Source organism: Balaenoptera borealis (genome assembly GCF_965194805.1).
Source record: "Balaenoptera borealis genome assembly, chromosome: 3".
NCBI classification, from domain to species: domain Eukaryota; kingdom Metazoa; phylum Chordata; class Mammalia; order Artiodactyla; family Balaenopteridae; genus Balaenoptera; species Balaenoptera borealis.
The window spans coordinates 31,302,514-31,326,493 of NC_138866.1; the positions used below are offsets into that span (position 1 = coordinate 31,302,514).

General features: G+C 39.5%; 1 protein-coding gene across 2 annotated transcripts in view; it reads left to right on the plus strand.

Annotated features, from left to right (window-relative positions):
- The first annotated feature begins 8,206 nt into the window (after window positions 1–8,206).
- The window catches only part of SYNJ2BP (synaptojanin 2 binding protein), an 81,459-nt gene continuing 65,685 nt past the window's right edge, over window positions 8,207–23,980 (plus strand). Inside the window, exons 1-2 of one of the 2 annotated variants that reach the window (XM_082384368.1) lie at window positions 8,207–8,288; window positions 15,437–15,508. The gene's annotated coding sequence lies outside the window, so the exon portion shown is untranslated. The remainder of the gene's footprint in view (window positions 8,289–15,436; window positions 15,509–23,980) is intronic. The other variant, XM_082384369.1, reaches the window with a different exon arrangement.

The following is a 23,980-nucleotide window of genomic DNA, read 5'->3' on the forward strand; positions in this document are numbered from 1 at the left end:
AGTATCTCCTGGAAGGGAGCTCTTACATGCGTCTGCTGCCCAGATCTTTGCAGCTGCTGCCAAAGGCATGCATCTTAACTGCCTGGCTCTGGAGGCCAGGGGAGTTTGTGTTCCTGTCCCATGGGACTGTAATAATTGATGTCACCTAGAAAGGAGCTCATACCCCTCTGTCTGGCACCCAGATATTTGTGGCTGCTGCCAGGAGCTACCTCTACATTGCCTGGCTCTGGAGGACAGTGGGGCTTAACCTCTTGGGTCCCACAGGACTGTAGCCAACAGAGAAAGAGTTCTTAAACAGCTACCACCCCCAGGACACAGCAAAAGGCAACAGACCCAAAAGCTTGATCTTTCTGTGAAGGAAGCCTATTAGCTAATCATTATGACTGTGACCTGAGGGGCAGGCCTCTAACTAAACATTCATCTAAGGGCTGACTATAATCCTTTTCAGAGATCTTGGAGGGCAGGCACTATCTTAAAGCTCTCCCTCTGCTACACTCCAGTGCACCCGTGTCTCCTGGAGGGGAGTTTTACATGCTGCTGGTGACTTAGTTTTTTATGTCTGGTGGCCTGGTTTTTGCAGCTGCCACCCATGGGACACCCCTTGTTCACCTGGCTCTGGGGGACAGTGAGGGGGGTGGGGTGGCTTATATTCCCATCTCTCCCCTGCTTAGAAATCCCCTAGAAGTTTCCAACTGCCCTTTAACATCTAGCTTCTCCATCCATCAGTCCATTCTAATACCAACTACTTACTCATTTACGCTTCTTTTCAAATTTGCCTTGTTTTCTCATTATCACTCTAGACTCCAATCCTTCCTCTTGGGTTTCTAAATTTTCCCTGGGCATCAACTCTGGGGCTCCACAAAAAGTGATACTTTTTTTGTTTGAGGGATACCCAACATATGTAGACAGTAAAGAGCTTTGCACCTAGGGAGGACATAAAGGACAAGCCATAAGAACTCAAATTCTTCCAGAAACCTTCAAACAACTGGCAAAGGAAGTTGATATCAGGTCAGTGATCATACAGTGTTGGGGAAAAGGCTCTTGAAACCATGAAATAGTAAATTCCTTTAAGGAACCAGTAAAAGTACCTATATAATAGTCCCCAAGAAGATCTTAATAGAGGAGGAATAAAATTTTGCACTAGACTTTTAAATAATTAATTAATTAATTAATTTTTGGCTGCATTGGGTCTTCGTTGCTGTGCGTTGCTTTAGTTGCGGCGACGTGGACTATTCTTTTGTTGTGGTGGCAGGCTTGTCATTGCGGTGGCTTCTCTTGTTGTGGAGCACAGGCTCTAGGTGCAGGCTTAGTAGTTGTGGCTCACAGGCTCTAGAGCGCAGGCTCAGTAGTTGTGGCGCGCGGGCTTAGTTGCTCTGCGGCATGTGGGATCTTCCCGGACCAGGGATCGAAGTCGTGTCCCTTGCATTGGCAGGATTCTTAACAACTGCACCACCAGGGAAGCCCCTGCACTAGACTTTTGCAAGATATGGTTTGGCTCAATTAACGTGAATGTTTCCTCCTGTGTCACAGCCAACTGCCTAGTTCTTCTTAATGGTAAATTTCCAATTTCCATAGTAATTGTTATGTCGACTTTTAAATAATCATTTATGTTTTATCACCAAAACATCAATTTCTCTAGCTGTTCAATTTATTTACTATAATAGACTATAACTTGAAATTCTCATGTAATCACTTTTGTTTTCTTTTACACGTTTTTATTTTCTGCCTCATCCCTAACATTAATTTTTTTCCCTTAATCTATTAATTGATTCTTTGTACTAACCAGCTTTCAGTTTTATTGATCCATTCTTCTGGTTTTGTTTGTTTGTTTTCCATTTCTTTTATCTTAGCTTTTCTTTTGACTAATTCTCTCTTTATACTTTCTCTTGGTTTTTTTTTTTTTTTTTGTAAGTCGGATATTTATTTTCTGTCATCTTAAATAATAGATTTCATATGAAATTTTTTCTTTTTTATTACTTGCCACATAACTTGTAATTTCTAGTTTGATACCCTTTTTGATTTGGGGGGTTATGCAAAGTAGTATTACTAATAGTGTTATAGATCTTAAAAGTTCTCAACACAAGGAGAAAATATTGTAACTGTATGAGGTGATGAATGTTAACTAAATTTATTGTGGTAATCATTTCACAATATATATGTATATCCAGTTGTTATGTTGTTCACATTAATCTTATATAATGTTACGTGTCAATTTATCTCAATAAAACTGAAAAAAATTAAATTAAAAAAAAGCGTTACATGATTTTGAAGTGGTACTTTAGTAAGCAGATTTACTTTTGAGGTGTCAAGTTCTATTTTTATTGGATGTGCATTGTGTTTTGATGTATAGGAAACTTTATACTACAATGATATTTGACTTTTTTTTTAAACCAGAGCAACAGATGTCACTCAAGCACTTAAAACACACATACAGATAGGCCATTTTTTTTAATGGTTTCCTTTCCAAAAAGTTTATCTTCAGATTAAAATACACTTTTTTTTTTTTAAACATCTTTATTGGAGTATAATTGCTTTACAATGGTGTGTTAGTTTCTGCTTTATAACAAAGTGAATCAGTTATACATATACATATGTTCCCATATCTCTTCCCACTTGCATCTCCCTCCCTCCCACCCTCGCTATCCCACCCCTCTAGGTGGTCACAAAGCACCGAGCTGATCTCCCTGTGCTATGCGGCTGCTTCCCACTAGCTATCTATTTTACATTTGGTAGTGTATGTATGTCCATGACACTCTCTCACTTTACTTGTCCTGGATTCAAAGATTTGTCTTTACATTTCTAAATATGTTTTCCTGCAAAGGTTTTTAAACATAAATTTCAATAGATAAAATCCTGTTTCACCGTTGACTTATATCATAAAAGCACACATTCACCTGCTCAAAAAGGAAGCCCTGGTTAGCTTAATTGACAGTATTCAGAAAGCTTTCAATGGGGTTTAGTCCCATGGTAATTGGAAAGTTAGAATTTTCCTGATTTTCTCTACCTCATGAAACTTGTTTTTAATCAAGGTAGTAAGTGTACTTCAAGACAATGCAATTAACTTTGAATTTTTTTGCTTTCACTAACCTGTACAGAAGAGATCTCTAGCACTTTTGTATAGAAGAGTTACCTTTGATTTTCTCCAAAGTGTTATGGAGCAGATTTTTGTTTGGCTTAGGAATCACTAATGGGGGATTCTTCACTGTATAGTATGGTATGGGAAACTCTTGCCACCTTTCCAGTTGCCATTTCATTTGTTTTTTCAAAAAGTATGAATTATGGTTTAGGACTATGAAAAAAGTCATGGAGGACAGAAATGTGTTAGACATAGTCCCATTCATCCTATAGCCTATACTTTATAAAAAGTAATAAGACAAGTACATGAATAATTCTAAAACTGGATTGTTAATGATCACTGTCATTGGAGAAATGTGCAATAAAGGCAAAACAGTGAATTTCCTAATTGACTAATGTCACGGGCTAATTTTAAGTGGTTTGAAATTGGACTGAATTGGAAACTGAGTAGCCAACTCTCTAGTTCTAGCCATAGAAATTAGATAGAATGGAGGGAAAGACTTCTTACCCCCTCCAAAAGGAGATCTTTGTGGAATGTTGACTTTGAGGTGTTTGTTAGAAAACCATTTAGGCTACTAGAAATGTACCAGAAGTCACACACACTGTGATAAAGTTTGAAGCCAAGGTGAAAGTTGAGTTTACCTAGCAAAAGAGGATACAGCAATAGTTCTCATAGTGTAGTCCCTGGACGACCACCACCACGAGCAGCATCTGGAAGCTTGTTAGAAAATCCAGTTTTTCAGGTCCCATTCCAGACCTACTGAATCAGAAACCTTGGGGATGGGACACAGCAATCTGTGTTTTGATAAAGTCTCCAGGGGATCCTGTGCACACTACAGTTTGAGAGGCACTGGGACAAATAAAAAAAATGGAAGAGAGCTAAAGACCCCAGTTGAAGGTTTGTAAGGCTGAAGAAGACAAAAAGAAGTCCCAAAGTTGGAGAGAGGATCCATGGGAGCCAAACGTTCATGGAAGCCATGGGAGGAGAGAATTTCAAGAAGGAGATAATCAGTATTGTCAAATGTTATAGGAAGTTTAGTTCAAGTTGGGGCATTTGTACTAGTTCACAAATAGTACAAGTATGAATTATTGTGCAAGCTTCTTATCCTTTCTGAGCCTCAATTTGTGCACCTGTAAAATGAGTCTGGAATCATGCTCTTCCAAAATTTTAAGATTTTTAGTGAATTAAATTATATACTAGATGTCAATTATGAAACCAGATGATTCATGAGGTAATCTTTCTGTACCATAGCCATTAAATTTGGCCATAGTTCTAAAACCTAACTTCAGTATTAAAGCTCTCAAATTGGTGATTTTGATAACAACACTCCCATATACTTGCATGAGTTAAGTGATGGTAGAGCAGATACTGAAGGATTATGTAACTTGGCTAGATATCAAGAACATACTAGTGCTGAGGGACTGGCATGGACGGTGGAGATGCCTTGTTTTCTGGATGTAAATTCTTATAAACTGCCACATGGAAGTGTGGCAGTTAAGATGGCTGGGTCAACTATTTTTCTGTTTATTAACACTAGAAACACACAGATGGGATTTGAGTCATATTTATGGGAAAGCAGCAGAAGCCATACTGATGAGCTATTTTGTGTTTTTTGTGAGAATTGTAAAATGATGACAAATATCACTTTGATTTCACAGATAGATATACTAAGGTATACAGTAGTGATGCTTACAGTGAGAATATATATTATTTGTTAGGTTCTTAAATTCCTCACTGCCCCAAATTTTGTTTCATGAAAATCTTCCAGCATACTTGTAATTCTTACTATTTATTTGCTTCTTCAAGATCATTTCAAGGTTCTTAATACGTGCCTATTTGGATGATGGACTAAATGGGAGACTGAAGACCTATATTTACTTAAATTGAATATATGCTTTATCTGAAAAGAATAACAGATTATTAGCTATGGCATTACTTAGAATACATGTATATGATTTAATCCTTTATTAACTATAAGCTGAGTGCCAACCTTTATTGGAGTCAGATCCATAAGGTGACATTTTATGTAGTGAAAAGGTACGAAAAGGTCTGGACTTTTAGAACAGTGCCCTCGGCATTTAAGATATGAGGAAAAGTTGGAGAGGTAATACACTTGACTAACCTGGATGCTGTATGAGTTCTGAAGTATCAAAAGAAGTGAATAAGGTGAGAGGCAATGCCATATACAAATTTTTGCATACTTCACAATACATTCTCTAATAAATCCTATGGCCCTATATGTTTCTGTCTCTGCACAGAGGTGAATTAAACAAACAAACATACAACAAAAAGTGTAAGCCAAGCAATTCAAAATAAAATACAAAGGAATCACAGAACTGAAGGAGACTCTATTCATAAACCAAAGCAACCCTGTTCACAAGACCATCTCCGCAATCCTAAATTCTCCTGTATTCTACAACTGCTCCAGACTCTTCCCCATGAATCTAAATAATTTTCTCCCAGCACTACCAACTATGTAGTGTGACTTAACCTCTTAGGCTAAGTCTTCCCACCTTTCTTACTGCTCCAATCCCCAGGTTTGCAAGGTGTCTCTTTTATGGAGAGATTGGGGTAGGGGAAGATTGGAGAAATAGGGGTAAGGGAAGGGATTAGCAGTCTTACTTTAATAAACCTTACCTGATCACTTTAAAATCTTCCTGGTTCAGTTCAGGTGATGCTTTGTGGGAAGGGGTTGATACATTTGCTCAGCCCCAGAACCCAAAACAAAACCCCAAAGTTCAAATTCAAACCCTGAAGTATTCTTTCCACTCTCCTTTTTTTCATCTTTCTTATATACTGTTTGGACAACAATGACTTTGTACACCAAAACCAATAATACAGTGTGATAGAGCTCTGTGATATATTTTAGTCAAAGACTAGTGGAGCTCTGAAGAGGAAATAATTTACATTGCCTGTGGAGTAAGGGAGGCTTCAAGAACCTGGTTTCCCTAAAGTGGCATCTGGAAGATGTGGAAGTTCATGCATTACTCAGGGAGTTAATATCTCCTCCAGGATGGAGCATGGAGTGAATGAAGAACAGTGGCAGAAAAGGCAGGCCAAAGTCATATTACAAACGCCCTTCAATTACTTGCTAAGAAAATTAGAGTGACTACTGTAGGCAGAAAAAAATAGAGAATCTCATCATTATTTATGTCTCTTAGATAACTGTCAGCAGTGTGGGAGATAGGCTTGAGTTCATAATTAATGTTTTGTTTTTGTTTTTTAAGCTTTTTGGCCGTACCCATGGCATGTGGGATCTCAGTTCCCCCCCACCAGGGATTGAACCGGCGCCCTCTGCATTGGAAGTGCAGAGTCTTAACCACTGGTCTGCCGGGGAAGTCCCTATAATTAAGGTTTTGTTTGTTTGTTTGTTTGTGTTGTTGTTTTAGACCCGGTGGGCCTAGATATGAGTGTTAACTAGATCAGCCTAAAGGCAGGAAGGAGATCAGGAATTTCTTTTCTAGAGGCACTTAGGGGCAAATTTAATAGATGGAAAGATGATAAGGGATTAAACCAGGAATATTTCAGTGGCAATAAAGAGGCAGGGATAGATGGAAAGATTTCAGGGATAGCATGGGAAATGTGAGTCTTATGTCACCTGCACTCTATACTATTATGTCATCTCAAACACTTGACAGTTGAAGCTTTCTCTGACTCACCCTAGCAAATGGCACACGTCAGGGGCTGTTTCCCAAGCTACCCATGGTTCATTTGCATGCCCATTAGATTGCCAGCCTCTTTAAGGCAGGGATCATCTTTTCACCTCTGTGTTCCTCGAGGTTTCTAATGACCCACAGAAAGGCGTGCTGGATGGTTGGTGACTGAGTGGAAACTAGACATTCATAAATGACTGAAGATTACAGGCTATCTGGCAGTAAAAGCACTAGCATTAAAGGTTCACTGATACCAAGACATTACACCAATTACCATTCAACCTAAACTCTCATAGCACTTTTTCCCCCTATTTTTATTAAGCTGGTGAACTACCTGATCTCAGAGAGGCAGCAGTGAGGGGTGGTGTGAAGCGAGATCTTAATTCCCTGCCCAGGAACTGAACCTGGGTAGCCTGGATGAAAACCAGGAATCCTGGCCACCATGCCCCCTGGATCTTGCCCCCAGTGAAAAATGCATTTCTCATGGAGACAAAAACGGTAAAAACAGGTACAAGTTTATTATTAGAGACACAGCGCAACAACAAGTGGGAGTGCACACAGAGAAAGTTTGTTTAGTTAAGATAGAAGCAAGGCAGAGATGCAGGCCTGGAGAGAAAGGGTGTGGGCAGCCTCCCTAATGAGGAGAAGCACAGTAAAGAGGCAGTTAAGTCATTTATACAGGGAGGTTCTTCCAGGTCTTTGTTTACCTTTGGCCAATTATCTGATTTCTTTTTTCACACCTGACCTGCCCTAGGACCCTCCCCAACATAAGTGGGCAATTTTTTTCCAAGATGGATTACAGCCCAGAGGCCTATGGGATGGCCTTAGCATCACATATTGTGGGGTAGTGCCCCCTCCTTTTTAACCCCCAAGGAGCCTTTCTGCGCATGTGCAATGTCTCCCTTGCCCCAAGGATGGGAAATGTATGACCTCTTGATCTTTTAACAGGGTTTAGCCCCTCTCTGTCCCTGCCATAAAAGTGTCCAATGTCCGGTTATCTACCCTATTCCTGTTGTTGTTTCTTATATTTAAGTGCAGATCTCGAAATATAGACAGGAGTCTGGTCATAAATATGTAGTCCGCAGCCCGTTTGTCTTTTGCCTCAGGAATTGCAAACAGGGGGCTGGTAATGAATGTCCGGCCTGGAGCTCATCTTCTTCTCACCCCAGGAGGTGTGAACAGGAGGCCAGTTGTAAATGCCTAGCCTGGAGCCCATCTATCTCCTGCCTCATCCCTATCCCACAAATAACTATAGAGGCTAGAGTACTGGCTTCAAAGTAACTTTTTCAAACCTGATTTTATTGAGCTGATTTTATGTGCCAGGGAGTGTTCTAAGTAGAGATCCAGAACACAGGAGCTACAGGTTTCTATATCCTTTGACGATTACTACAAACACGACTTAAGTCTCTTAGTCCCATTGCAAACCAGCTTGCCGGAACCAAACCGCTGACCCTCGAATTTCCCGGGGGGAAGCGTGAGTATGTTACTACGGATCGATTGCTTTTGCCTGGCGGAGACCTATCTGGAAGGGCCCTGCACTGGGAGGCCAAGGAAAGGAGGTCAGTCAAGGACCTTACTCCTCGGGAGGGACCCAGAGCCACTGAGATTCGGGAGGCTACGTTGGCCTGTTTGGCTGGGCATCCAAGCGAGTCAGAGAGTTCAGTCATGTTCGCCCACGCGGTGAAGCGCAAAAATAAGACCTTTCGCTACTAAGTTCCCACGTTGGTGAACGCAGTGAGAAAAAAGTGGGGGCGGGATTCCGGAAGGGGTGGGACCACAACTCTGGCTGGAAGGAGAGGGCGGTGAAACTGTAACGCGTGCGACCCGGAACGGCAGTCTGGGCTAGGAAGGGGCTGGCGTTTAGGCCGTCCTAGTCTCCTAGTCTCTCCCCGCGCTGGTTGTGGGATCTCGAGTCCCCCTTTTACCTCTTTGGTAGTTACCTGGATGTGCTTCTAAGAGTGATGTCAGAACCAGATTTTAACCCAAGTCTGGATGATTACTAAACTTCCATCCACCCCCGCTCCGCGCCCGCCCGCCCCCAGCTACAGCTTGACGATACTCTGGATCATTGGAACTAGTTGTATTTACTTAATTTAACTGTATAATTTCGGGCATCTTCAGGTTTCAGCTTATTAGTTTGTGAACTGGCTTAATTCTTCCAGGGTTGTTATGAGTTAAATAAATCCTTGTGAGTTGAATGTAGCACACTGTAGCAGCCCTCAAAAGATGGTCGCTGAATTATAGTTGATATTTTTAAAGCACGTTGAAAGTAGTTTTGGTGTCTATTTCTTTGCATCTACTCCTACGCGGAGTTCCCAGAAAGTTGCATTCGTCTTGAAATTTAGATTGATGTTGGCTTAACACTTTAACACCAACCCGAGTTGGAGTCCAGCGAGACCACTCATTTTCTTTTCAGTTTGACCTTGGCAAGTTACTTTGCTTCAGCAAGCCTTGATGTCATAGTAAATGAAACAATTTAAATATAAAGCATGTGGACAAAGTCCACTTTCTTTTAAATAGTTTATTACTTTGGTATGGATTTGGTACAGGTGAAGTTACCAGCTTTTGCGTTTAAGCAGGACTAAAGGAAAGAAGTGACCTTAGAAAAGTAATGAGTTTTTTTACTCATCTTTGATGAATGTGGATTTCTTGCTCATCTTTGGAAATTCCTTTTTATCTATCTTTCTAAAAGTTTAAAGAAAACTCTAAGACAATGTAGCTGACAGAGAATGTGTAAAAACTATCCTCCCTGTAGTTTCCCCTGCCACAAAATAGAGATCCATTCAAAAATACTGTGATTGTAGTCACTACCTTGAGGTCACCTGCATGTCCCACTGGAAGACAGTTTGATTTTGTTTCTTATCTTTCAAAATCATCAAAGCTAAGCTCTTAAAACCACTAGTATTAAAGTACCTTCTAGGGTTTCCCTCATTTGTTTTATTTCATGGAATGGAAACTACCATAGTAGACTTCTTCCCAAGTATATTTCTCTATACTGTGTCTATATTGGACCTGTACTATACTGGAACCTAGGTCTGTACTGTTTCAAAGTATGGGTCCTAGACATATAACTACTTTTGTAGAGGAAAATGTTGAATTCAGTACTCTAAAACCCAACACTGCTAGAAAGAGCTCAAAAGATACACCGTCTTCATCATGTATCAGTCAAATATGCCATAATTACTATAGTATACTACTATACTTCAAGTTGAAATTATTTCCTCTCTTAGGTAAATGTTAATGGTTGCTTCATAAGAATCTTTATTCAGCAACATACAGAAGAGGACTTAGAGTACCAGGTATAGGCTAATAATATTCTCTTTCCCCTGTCTCACAAAGCACTTGAAAAAGAGAATATATTTGTTGTTTCAGTTTCCACACTGCCCATTTAGTCCCCAGAATTTACCTTTCTAATCTGACCAGTGACTACTGGTTTCTACATTCTAAAAAATTAGCCCATTTAATGTTTTCTGTTCAGTTGAGTGTTACGCAACTGTCACTACAGTCTAATTTTAGAACATTTTCATCACACTAAGAGAAACACCATACTCACTAGTAGCCACTTCTTGTTCTCCCTTACCCTTCTCCCATCCTAGGTAACCACTAATCTACTTCTGTCTATAGATTTAATAGAATAATACAACTTATGGTCTTTTGTGACTGACTTTGTTCACTTAGCATAATGTTTTCAAGGTTCATTCATGTAACGTGTATCAAAACCTCATTCCTTTTAATGGCTAAATAATATTCCACCAGTTGGAATATTTATTTTTCATTGCTGAACATTTAGGTTGTTTTCATTTCTTGGCTATTATGAATAATGCTGCTATGAACATTCATGTACAGATTTTTGTATGGATGTGTTTTCATTTCTCTTGAGTAAATACCTAGTAGTAGAATTGCTGGGTCATATGGTAACTTCATGTTTAACATTTTGAGGAACTGCCAAGCTATTTCCCAAAAACTACATCATTTTACATTCCCACCAGCAATATACGAGGCTTCTGATTTTCCCATTCTTGCCAACAGTTTTCATTGTCCACTTTTTTTTTTTTAATTAAACCCTTACTAGTGGGTGTGAAGTGGTATCTCACTGTGGTTTTGATTTGCATTTCCGTAATGACTAATGGTGCAGGATATTCGTTCATACAATGGAGTATTGGTTATCTGTATATCTTCTTTGGGGAAATGTCTATTCAAGTCCTTTGCCCATTTTTAAATGGGGCTGTTATTCTTTTTATTGGGCAGAGGTTTTCTTAAACACCTGGAACCAGTAAGTTTCCCAGTCTTTGTCAAGGGGCTCTGTGTGCTTGATTCAGCATGCCTTCAGTACTCAGGCAGGTTACAAACTCTGCTTTAAGCTGTTAACTTCTTGCTTGCGCAGAGCCTCAAGGTTAGCCATAGGTGAGTGTTTAGGGCCTTCTCAGATCTCTCCTGAGCTTACACACTGCTGTGGGCATGTGGACAGTTCTGCTCATGTGCATGTCCTTCCAGAGTGTCAGGAATATGTTTGAGCTTTTCAGAGTCCTCAGTGGTCACCTTATGCCTCATATTTTCCTTTTGAGTTTTTTGGTTAGACTATTCCTTGCCCTGTTATCTACCACCTCAGGCAGTATAATGTAAACAATGGACTCTGAATTTTTTCAGCAAACACTTCCAGGGAGAAGTCTGTTTGCTCTAGTTGAGCTCCAAGTCAGGAAAACTAAAGACAGCCTTGTGAGTGGGTCTTCCAGGGAACCACCAGACTGGTCAAATAATGAAAATTCTCAGGGAATAAGACTTTAAGGAGCTCCACACCATTATGCCCCTTCCAGTGGTTACTGCTTTATATCATGATTTTAGACTACTGGTTTTCATGTTTACCAAGGAGCTGGGCTCCAGACGTGGGAATAGGTTGACTAAAAATGCCACCAAGCTTTCTGCTTTAACTGAGATTCAGTCATTCTTCTTACGTAAATGTTCCCAACATTATTGCAGGCCTTTTTTAATTTCCAAAGTTATGTAAAAGTAGATTTGACAACTTTTGCCAGTGTTCTCATTGTGTTAATGGAGAAGGTTTTGGAGATTCTTACTCTGCCATTTCATTGATATCACTTTTTTTTGTTTTTGGGGGGGCTTTGGTGAGATTTTTCTAAATTTTCATTTGTTTATTGCTCTTTGAGGCACTTTTATGATGGTTCCTTTAAAATCTTTGTTAATGTCACTTGATAGTCTTTCCTAATTCAAGTTGCTGTTTCTTGATTCTTCTTATGACAAGTGAATTTTTATTTTATCTTGGACATTCTGTATAGTATGTTAGGAAACTTTATATTCTCTTTAGGTCTTCTACTTTAGCAACAGTCACCATGCTTGCGTTAAACTTGTGGGTAGAAATTAATGTAGGTAGAGAAGACCAAACACTGTGCCCTGGGGCTACTCCAAGTCCAGAGGGTTGGGGTGTACAGGAGGGACCAATACAGGAGACTAAGAAGGGTTCTCAGTGAGGTAAAAGGAAAACCAGGTTTAAGGGAAGAGAAGGAAAATGTGATCAACGGTGTCAAATTTTGCTCATGAAATAAGATGAGAACAGAGAGTTAAACATTGCATTTAGTAACATAGATGTCAGTGATGGTTGGAATGGGTCTAAGAGAAAGTGGAAAGAGCAGCAAGCATAGACAACTTGTTTGAGAAATTTTACTGCAGGTAAGAACAAAGAAATGGGATAATAACTGATGGGGAAGTAAGGTCTAGAGAAATTTGTTAATAAGATGGGAGAAATAATAGCATTTTTTATGATGAATCATGCAGTGTGGTGAGCAAGATTTTTGATGAATCACTGCCCTTCAGTATATAAGACGATTGGGATCTAGTGCAGAAATGAAGATATTTAGCTAGGAGGGTAGATACCATGGTAATGAGTGGTCGGTAGTACAGTGCAGTTTTGACACTAACTATGTAGCATTAGTGCAGACTTCATAGATTAAGTGCACAGTTCTCCATAAAACTCCCCTTATCAGACACCAGCTGAAAGCTCTGCGATATGAGGCCACCTGTGCTTCTGATCAACTGGTTACAAATTCAGTGGTTCCTAATAGCCCCTCAGGTTCAGTAATTCAGTAGAATGACTCAGAACTCAGGAAAGCACTATACTTAGGATTAGTGTTTTATCATAATGGTTATGAATTAGGAACAGCTGAAAGAAGAGGCCCTTAGGGCAAGGTCTGGGGAGGATCCCAAAGGCAGAGTTTCCTTGTTTTCTCCCTGTGGAATCAGGGTGTGCCACCATCCCAGCACATTGATGTGTTCACCAACCAGGATGCTCATCCAGAGTTTTTCACTGGGATTTTATAATTGGGATTTTCATCATCTATGGTTGATTGGATCATTGGCTGTGTGACTGAACTCAATCTCCTGCCCCCCTTTCCTCCTTGGAGGTCAGGAGGTCAGGTGGCTATCACATGGCTCAAGGTCCCAACCCTCTAGTCACATGGTTGATCATCCCAGCATGACCAGCCTCTATCCTGTGACTATCTAGGGACCCACAATGAGTCACCTCATTAGCATAATCTCAGTTATGGTCCTAATAACAAAGATGCTCCTGTCACTCAGGAAATTCCAAGTGAGTAGCTCCCTCCCAAGAACCCAGGACCAAGACCAGACAAATTCTTTATTATGTTACATGTGGGTATTGTGATGGCAGTGGTCCAGAAAAGAGATGATGGTGGCTTGGACTAGAATATTAGAAGAAGATATAGTTATAAATTGTCAGATTCAAGAAATATTTTGACAGAACTCAGTGATGGGTTAGATGTGAGATAGGAATTAGAGGAGCTAAAGATGACTCCACAGAAGCTGGGTTTGAGTAATTGGATGAAAGTATTTGACCTTAATTGGGATGTGAAAGATTGAGTAGCAGCAGATTGGGGCAGAAAGAGTGTTGGGGTAAAAAATCAAGAATTTTTTTCATGTTAATTTATATATACCTGTTAAACTTTCAAGTGGAGATGTCAAGTAGGAGGGCAGGTCTTCACTTCAGTGGGATGTTTCCCATTGAAAATGTGCATTTGGAAGTTGTTAGGTTATAGAAGCTATTTAAATCCATGGAACTGGATGGCATTGCCTAGGGACTCTGTTGGTTGTGAATAGGTAGAAAAGGTGTGAAGACTGAGCCTTTTGAGATACTCAGACATTTTGAGATGGGAAGGTGAGGAAGAATGAATAAAGGGAGGCTGAGAAGGAGTTAGGAAAATCACAGGTGTGTCTTTTTGTTACCACCCGGGGTTCTTGGCCTTCCTTAATCAATAGAAATTGATAAGAGGCCAGACAAGAAATTCAGGCAAGGCTTTATTAGCAGGGGGGAGCAAAAACAGTTAACAGGTTCCCTTGCTTGATCCCTGAGGGTGGGGGCCAGCTGATTCCTTATATGGGGTGAGCGTAGGGATGTGTCCATGGGTGGGGCTAAAGGGGTGGCTTAGGTGGTCTGCCCACCCCTTTGGTGGTGCTGAGTGCAGGGGCATGCGCAGTACCCTGCTTTTGCTCCTGACACCCTGTTTTTGCTCCCTGCTCTTCAGAAGTGGCAGTTGGGTTTTTGGTCTTTTTGTATCTTATTGTCCATAATCTGCCCCAACTGTGCATGCTTGCAGTAATTTTTAGTCCCTTGTACTTTCTTTGTATTTTGTTGCTGGAGGAGAAGTTTGTCCAGGTGCAAGCACTGCAGCAAAGGGTCCCAGGTCCCAGGTCCCAGCGTGTCTCATTTTCATTGACACCAAGAGACAAAAAAGTTATTTTACTTATACAAAGAATGATTGCATATTGACATTAGAAGTATTATCTGGTTATATATAACAGCTATTTTTCCTGGTTTGTTATCTTTTGATTTTATGTCATTTTTATTTCATTTATTTGCAGGTAAGAGACCAAATTTTTATGTGGTCAGATTTACTGGGTTTTTAAATTCATAGCCTCAAGGTTTTGTCGGTATTCCAACTTCAAAATTATAGAATTTTATATTTTACAGTGTTTTTATCTGTTTGTATTACTTTAATTAGTAATATTAATATATTGATGGTAGGGATCAAACTTAATTTTTTTCCAAATTGCTAGACTTTTACAGCTTTAGGATGAGAGTAAAGCCCATTAGATTATCGGAGGAGATGCTAAAGCAGCAATGGCAATTCATGGGCTCTTTTAAGGTGTACCACATACTGAGAAGGGTAACATATTTCATGAGATTGTTTTATCACTTGATTAGAAAATGGAGAAAAATGCTCTCTAATTGGCCTATTTTGCAAAATCGTAAAATTGAAAGAATTCTAGTCTTGAAGAAGCAAGGCCACGATTTTATTCCTGGATTTACCCATTACAATCATGGGCAAGTCATTTAGTTGGCTGTGCTTTTATTTCCTCATCTACTGAGTGTATTCTTTTTCCCTTAGCTCATAGGTCTTTTGTAAGAATCAAGTAATATAATGCTTCTGATGGTGATATTTAAATCATAAGGTCAAGTACAGATGGGGGTAATGATTTTGGTATTTGCTCATGTGCTAAAATGTTTCCCAGTGATAGTGTGTACTATGTCTACTCTGAAAAGATGAATGGTAACTCACCAGGGAAAATAATCTATAGGATTTTGTATAATCTGCCACTGTTGGTGTTCAGATAAGTAATGTATAGATAGACTGAATTCTGCCCTTCTATTTTGTTTAATTGTTTCCCTGTCTTGTTTCAGTTGCTGATTGTTGGAGGTTCTTTTGGTCTTCGTGAGTTTTCACAAATCCATTATGATGCTGTGAAGATTAAAGTAAGAACTGTCATTGGAGTTTGACATGTGTACATGTATGTTCTGGTTTATGAGACACGAATACTCAGTAAACTAAGCTGTCTTGAGTTTTATCTTGCTTTTTAAGACTGATATATGGGGACTTCCCTGGCGGTCCAGTGGTTAAGACTCTGCGCTTCCAATGCAGGGTGCACGGGTTCGATCCCTGGTCGGGGAACTAAGATCCCACATGCTGCATGGCGAGGCCAAAAAATAAAATAAATAAAATAAAAATAATACAAACAGCTGTTAAAAAAAAGAGATTGATATATGATCTTTGGGCTCTTTTTAAAAAATTTTTATACAATTTTTAAAGGTTACTTTCCATTTACAGTAATTACAAAATATTGGCCATATTCCCCATGTCGTACATTATATCCTTGAGCCTGTTTTACACCCAACAGTTTGTACTTCCCACGCCCTCACCCCAATTGCCTCTCCCCCCTCCCCACTGGTAACCACTAATTTGTTTTCTATATTTGTGAGTCTGCTTCTTTTTTCGTTGTATTCACTAGTTCGTTGTATTTTTTAGAATCCACATATACGTGATATCATACAGTATTTATCTTTCTCTGTCTGATTTATTTCACTTAGCATAATGCCCTCCAAGTCCATCCATGTTGCTGCAAATGGCAAAATTTCATTCTTTTTTTTTAGCTAGGTAAGATTACATTATACATATATATACATATATATATACATATATATATATATATATATATATATATATATATATATGTATATATATATATATATATATACACACACACACACACACACACACACCGCACATCTTCTTTAGCCATTCATCTGTTGATGGACACATAGGTTGCTCCCATATCTTGGCAATTTTTTCAATAAATACTACAGTACTACACGATCTGCAGTTGGTTGAATCCACGGATGCAGAACTCGCAGATATGGCAGGGCAACTGTTATTTACTGAGGAAAATCCTTTTATAAGTGGACCCTCGAAGTTCAAACTCGTGTTGTTCAAGGGTCAGCTGTATTTCATTAGCAGACCTCAGTAATGTTGGTAGGAAATTAGAGTATTAAAGGCCTATTAATTTTTTTCAGTTAATTTTATGGTTTAAGAGAAATACCAATGCTAGTTAGTCTTAAAGACAGTAGGTATTAGAATAAATAGTAAATTTAAAAGGAATACATAGTTTCTATGAGGGAATAGAGCAATTATGAAATGAGTTTTAAAGTTTCTGTTAGCATCCCAATTATTGTATTAAGGAATTTTTTCCCTTTTCCTTTAAGATGAAAGTTATAATAACCTGGCTTTTGGAATAGGGATGTCATGCACATATTTGAAAAATAATTGAATATTTGTCATGTGTTTATCATGTGTTAGATCCTACAGATAAAGATTCAAGAAACTGGTTCTTATAAAGCTTATAGCATCATCAAGGCTGGGAGACATCTAATATAAAAATGTATCCAAACATACAATATAACAATGCCCAGTGAAATGCTATATTGGAACTCTGTGTAAAACATTTCTAGAACTTCAAGGAGAGGCATACGGTTTAAGACTTGGGAAAGGGGTATCAGAGAAGGTCTGATAGAGGTATCAACCTTTGAATTAAGGTTAAGAATGAGTAAGAGTTAGCTAAATGCTGGAAATGATTAGTATTATATAACATAGAGTGGCTAACATAGAGGGGAGATTGGGGGAGCAAGATAGAAGGGAAGAGATTGTTTCAAGTGGAGATGGAGAGACCTGTTAAGACACTTTGGCAGTAGTATAGATGAACAATAATGGAATCTGAAATGAAACATTTGCAATGAAGATAGAAATGAATGGGTTCCAGAAAAATTTTTAGCAGCAAATTGATAGTGACATATAATATTAAAATCTGAATAAATATCAGATGACTTGAGGCTTTGCTTTTGAGGACTGGGTAAATTTTCATAGCAAGAGAGAGTGAGGGAGATTGCAGTAACAGAAGAGGTCTAGATGAGGGGGTCGAAGTAAAGAGAACAAAGTTGGGAGAAATGAGGTTGATTGAAGTTAAGAGGATGAGATTGGTCAAGGTCTATGGAAGGAGGCTGAGAGGATAAAGTTGAGGTGAGAAGGATCAGAGAACAAGATATACTGAGATTGAGATGTCCAGGTTGGTTGCTGTTGAGAAGTCAGACTCAGGTGAAGTCAAGAGTCAGGGTTTAGGTGAGGTTGAGTTCAAATAAGGTTGAGAGGATAAGGTGGATTAAATTTGAGAGGAATTGAGAAGGTAAGATTGATTGAGGTTGACAGTTGTTACAAGGGTTGAGAGGTTGAGATTAAGGAGGAGTCGAGGGAAAGATTGCTGAGGTCAAGGGCTGGGGGTCAAGACTGTGGCTGAGAGGACAAATTCAGTTAAGAAAGATCAAGGATAAGTACAGCTGAGAAGTTTTGAGGAGGGTGGAAAAAGACAGTATTGATTCAGAGTGACCAGCCATTTTAGTTTGCCTGGAACTGTCCTGATTTTAGGACTGAAAATCCAGTGTCCCAGGACATAAAAATTCCTGCTTTTCAGTCGTGGGTATGGAAAGTTGAAAGGAAAGTACAGAACCCATGAGGTGGGCTTAAACAAATAAGCTGAAAACAATAGCTTTCAATTTCTAGTGTGAAATAGATATGACATAGCTCATCTGCCTTCATTATGGCTGTTGCTCTTTTTTTCTCCTGACTCCTAACGCTAACAACTGTGGATCCACAGTAATAGATTATCTGCTTTTGCATCACTCCAAGTAATATGATTTAAGTGTACAATTAAGTGCATTGTAATCCTGAGCATTAACAGTCTTTTTTTTTAAACCTTTGCTTGACTGTTGTAGTTTGTAAAGAAATAGTGCTTGTTTAATTTTTAACATTGTAAATATCATGACCATGTTTTTTAGGATTCAGATAATGAAAATGAGAATAATTATAGTACCAAGCACCAGTCTGTTCTCTGTATCTATGAGCTTGGTTTTTTTTTGTTTGTTTGTGTGTTTTTTTAGACTCCAAATACAAGTGAGATCATTACTGACTCTATTCCCCACACTGTATGTTTCATACTCATAACTCATTTATTTTGTAACTGGTAGTTTGTACCTCTTAATTTTCTTACCCATTTCTCTCCTCCTCCTTCCCCCCTTCCCTATGGCAACTACTTGTTTGTTCTCTGTATGTATGACTCTGTTTCTGTTTTGTTATGTTTGTTCATTTGTTTTGTTTTTCAGGTTTCACATGTAAGTGAAATCAAACAGTATTTGTGTTTCTTTGCCTGACTTATCTCACTTAGCATAATCCTGTTGTCAAAATGGGGAGGTCCATCCCTGTTGTCAAAAATGGCAAGATTTCATTTTTTTTATGGCTGAATGATATTCCATTGTATATACACATCACAATTTCTTTATCCATTACCCATCGATGGACACTTAGGTTGTTTCCATGTCTTGGCTACTGTGAATAATGCTGTGGTGAACATGGGGTGCAGATACCTCTCTAAGATAGTGATTTCATTTCCTTCAGATAAATACCCAGAGGTGAAATTCCTGGGCCATATGGTAACTCTATTTTCCATTTTTTGCAGGAATCTCCATAGTGTTTTCCACAGTAGCTGTACCAATTTATATTCCCACCAACAGTGCACAAGGACTCCCTTTTTCCACATCCTCTCCATCAGTTGTCATTTCTTGTCCTTTTGATAATAGCCATTCTAACAAGTATGAGGTGATATCTCATTGTGGTTTTGATTTCCATTTTCCTGATGATTAGTGATGTTGAGCATCTTTTCATCTACCTGTTGGTCATCTGTATGTCTTCTTTGGAAAAATGTTCTGATCCTCTGCCCATTTTTTTAAGCAGATTTTTTTTGGGGGGTGCTACTGAGTTGTATGAGTTCTTTATATATTTCAGATATTAACCTTTTATGAGTTATATGATTTGCACTTATTTTCTTTCATTCAGTAGGTTGCCTTATCATTGTGTTGATTGCCTTTTTCTCCCCCCAGTATTATGTATGTGAAATTCATCTCTATTTTAGCTCTAAATTCAGGGTCAGCAAGCTTTTCCTGTAAGGAGCCAGGTAGTAAGTGTTTTAGGCTTTGTGAGCTACACTCTTTCACAACTACTGAAATCTCGTGTTGTATCACAAAAGCAGCCATGGACAAAAACAAATGAGCATGGCTGTGTTCAAATAAAACTTTACTGACAAAAATGGATATTAGACTAGATTTGGTCCATGGGCCATAGTTGCTGACCCCATGATTTTTTCATTGCTGTATGGTATTCCACTAATTATACCATAATTTATTTATGTATTTTACTCTTAGACATTTGGGTTGCTTGGCAGTTTTGGTTAGTGAAAATAATGTTGCTGTGAACATTCTTGTATATTTTTCTTGCTGCATGTGTACAAAAAAGGAATTGGTGGATTATCACCTTTATTTGATAATTTCCATACTGTTTTTCAGAGTGATTGAATCAGTTGTAGGGGAGAAAAAATAATTTTCCCTTTACCCTTCTACATTCTTGGCTGAGATCCTTCCGTAATAAAATACAGATTAACAAGAGAAAAACAAACAGAAGTTTAATAACATGTATACCTCTTGTATACATGGGAGATACCCAGGAAAAGTGAGTAAAACTTTCCCCACCATCACCTTAAATACTATCTGAAGACAGAAGAAGGATGTTGGAGGGGGAGGGCAGTTATGAGAGGTTACTGGGAAAAACACAGTAAAAGGGTAAGGTTGTTACACAGATTTAAGTGGGTGCCTTCTCGATTGGTAGAAGTTTGTTGTGATTTAGAATCATCCTTCTCTTCCTGGTACTAAAAGGGAGACGCTTATAAATGGAGATTTCCTTTATAAATGTATGTGTCCCTCACAAAAGGGTAACTTGTACTGGTTTTCAGAGCTTCTCTGTTTGCAGATGACATGATCTTGTATATAGAGCATTTTAAGGCATTCACTAAAAATTACTATAACTAATAAAAGGGTTCAGCACTCATATGGCTATAGGACACTTATAGGGGTGGCATTAGGATTTGGTAAGACTGTAAACCTCAAGGGCAGAGGATATTTAAGTATCCTGCCTGATCTCCTCTTCTCTCTCCTCTCTCCACCACAATACCAAAGACAGTGCTTTCAGAGCTGACCTGATGTGCAAGTTCTTTTTCCTTGTAAGGTCTTGCCAAGCTCCTGGTAAGGAATGAATATACCGATTTAAGACAGTAATAAGCCTTTGAGAATCCATGGGAGCATTTCAATTTATATTTGATTGGTTATGTCTTTGAGTTCTCCACCCTAAAGAAAACTCAGCTTTCTGACACAAAGTATTAGTAATCAATGTAAAATTTACTGAAGATTTCATAAAGAAGAGAATGTTTACACTGCATACCATAAAACAAATGACAAAAATTACACTTACTAAATTTCTGGTTCCCACAGATTCCGTCATGGGTACCGTATCCTCTTCTCACTTAGCCATTTCCCTCTGTAGGGCCCAGCCTTGATGGATCCTGTCTTTTCTCTTTCTGGGTCTTCTCTTGCTCTGCCTTCCAGCTCATTCCCTTCTCCCCATCCCACTTCAAACTCATTACTCTCATGCACACAGCAAGTTAGCTTTTCCCCATTTCCTGCAAACCAGCACACCCATCCTCAGAAGTTCGTTCTGCCACAGGGAACCAGTGAGGAATCATAGTGAGGAATGTTATATCCTATAAATTAAATACACAAGTATTATCTTGGAAAGATGATCTACTTGGTGCCTCAGTTTTCTCTTGTGGAAAATGGGAATAATAATCACGGTAGAGACATCATAGAGTTGATGGGAGCTAACTGATGTCAAGCTAATGATGCCAATAATTATGCATAGAGAAAGCTCTCTACAGATGTTAGCTATTATTAAATAGGAAGGAATTGTTAGTAACAACAAAAATTCTTATCAAAATGTCACATCAAGGATAGTATTTTAACAGCATTGCTCAGCAGTCTATTAAATTAGTAACAGTTAAACTTATGTTTCTGTATTTTTTCTCAAATCTTGTTTTGTATAATAAATGCTTTTTATATTATAATTGATTGTTGAAATAAAGATTTAGAAGGAAAATTTTTTTTTAAAAAAGGAAAGATCTATCTAAATAATCTTTTCTCTTCTGTAGACAGCAAAGTTCTGTGTGAAAGCATGCAAACTGATAGACCTGAATTGGAATCTTGGCTCTGTCAGTTTGTCAGATTACAAACTGTGTACAAATATTATACAAATTACATAACCCACTTAAGTCTCAGTCACCTTGTCTGTGAATTGGAGTTTTGTGGTTGTTTTATATCAGTTAACCTAAGTGAGGTATGTAAGGAACTCAGGAAAGGAAACATAGGTGATAAAAGAGTGGCTATTATTATTGACCAGTAGATGAAAAACAGTCTGTTTACAGATGATAGATATTCTATCCTAAATCACTGCTTCCGGTAATTGTTTCTAAAATATTTCTCTGGTTTGTTTTCTGCCTTTTGACCCTTAAACAATATTTAACCGGCTGGAAGCGTCACCAAATGATAGAAGGAAGGTGGACAAAAGGTTTCTGAAATGGGATTTTCGATTTCCTCTAGACTGGGAAAGTGGAGACTAGAATTTGAGGGCAAAAGTGTTGAGAGGCATAAGTAGTCTGTGGTGTTCCCAACAGAAACCATCCTGGTGTGGGAAAGCTTTGGAGTCACTGCCATCACCACTGGAGGGTGTGCTAAGACCACAGAGCACTGAATTTGGGGGTCCACCTCTTAGGTAAAGTCCAGCTCTGGTGCAGGGTGCACTCTCCAGAGGGGTCCCATAGTCATCAGTCCTGCCTTGTTCTCTCTCTCTGCATTGTCCCTTTACCTCCTGTGAGACCAGGAGACTCCAGACTGGGTGAATTGCCTTGGCTACCTCAGCTACTGCATCCTCCTTGTGTAGAGCTGCCTCTCCACAGAGTGGCTGATGCCTGCAGCCCAGGAGAGCCACATATGCCCTGGATTCCACAGCGAAACTACAGATGAGAACGTCTTCCACATCTGGTGCTTCTAGGAGGCGCCAACCACCTCCGTCTGAGCTGGGCTCTACTCTCTGTCTTTATCTATATCCTTCTGCCTTCACATTTCATGCTCACCTTTCTCCTATTCCTTCTTGGCTCCCCTCCCCTTGCCAAGGTGTATTAACCACAAGAAACCAGGGCTCCTTGGCATCAGATGCCTCTAGGAAGTCATGATCAAATCTTCCTGCTGGTCCTTGAACCTGCTGCTCCGCAAGCATACCGACACACATATAGGCACACGCACGCACACACAAGCGCACCAGCCAACCCCCTGCAGTGGGTGCCTGAGGGGGAAGAGGCCATCTGGGGCAGCAGCCCTGGGAGTTAGCTCTGAGGCCTGCCCTCAGTATACGTTACCAGTCTGTATCGTATCCCCAGTGGTGTGTTCACTCGTGTGCACTGGAGGGCCAACGTCCTTGCAAAGAGCATTTCCCTTGACCTGGGGAATCTCTTTTGGGCAAATCAAAGTTTTCCTCAGGCACTGGGAGAACAAGATAAGAAACTCCAAACCCTACGTTGGACACTGTCTGGGAGAAGACGCCCAACTTGCAGAAGTTCCAGCACTTCGCTAGCAAAGGTTCAGCAGTGAGGTTCTGTAAGGCTTATTTGGTGATTTTTTTATGGGAGGGGGCCTGAGTGAGCAGACTACTTATACTGGAGTATGACACTTTTCAAACACACGGGAAAAAATCTTGACAAAACCCTTGTAAAGGTGTCTACTCTTAACCAGTTCCTTGCATTTTACAACACTGTGAAGGCCTCAAGGGCAGCCTTCGCTCCCCTACCTGCTGCCTCCCTCATCCTTCCCCATCAAAGAAGGACAAGAAGCCACCACAGTTGTCACCCGTTTCCCCTTCTTCCTTTGCTATGCTCTATTAATTGCTTTTACCATGAACTTTCTCTGAAGTTGTAGTATGTGAAGACGAGAGAGGCCTGTACAGATAGCCAAGCTATACCATCCCACGGGCTCAGGCCACTGTTTCTGATGCAGCCTCAGAGAATACTATCTCCTACAGTCCACTAAAAAAAAAAAAAAATTCCAGGTTCTTCATCAATTTTCCCCAGCTAATAACTTCAGCTTTTCTGACAACTGGTACAGGGCCTACATTTATTAAAGTGTCAGAGAGTTAGAGAAGGTGAAAATGAGAAAGAAGCTTAAGATCACCCATCTTTGACACAGATCCTCATTTTACAAAAAAGAGAGATGAGGCCACAGAAGGCGACGTGCCCAAGGTCACACAGCTGGTTAGTGGAAGATTCTGGACTGAAATTCAGTTACCCTGACTACCAGTTGAAGACAATCCTTCTGTTCACCCTCAGTTTAAAGGGTTGAGTGGGAAACATTATGTTCTTCCCAAAGGTGATAAAGTCTGCATGTCTCTATTTGTGAATGTAGGTGAGGAAACAA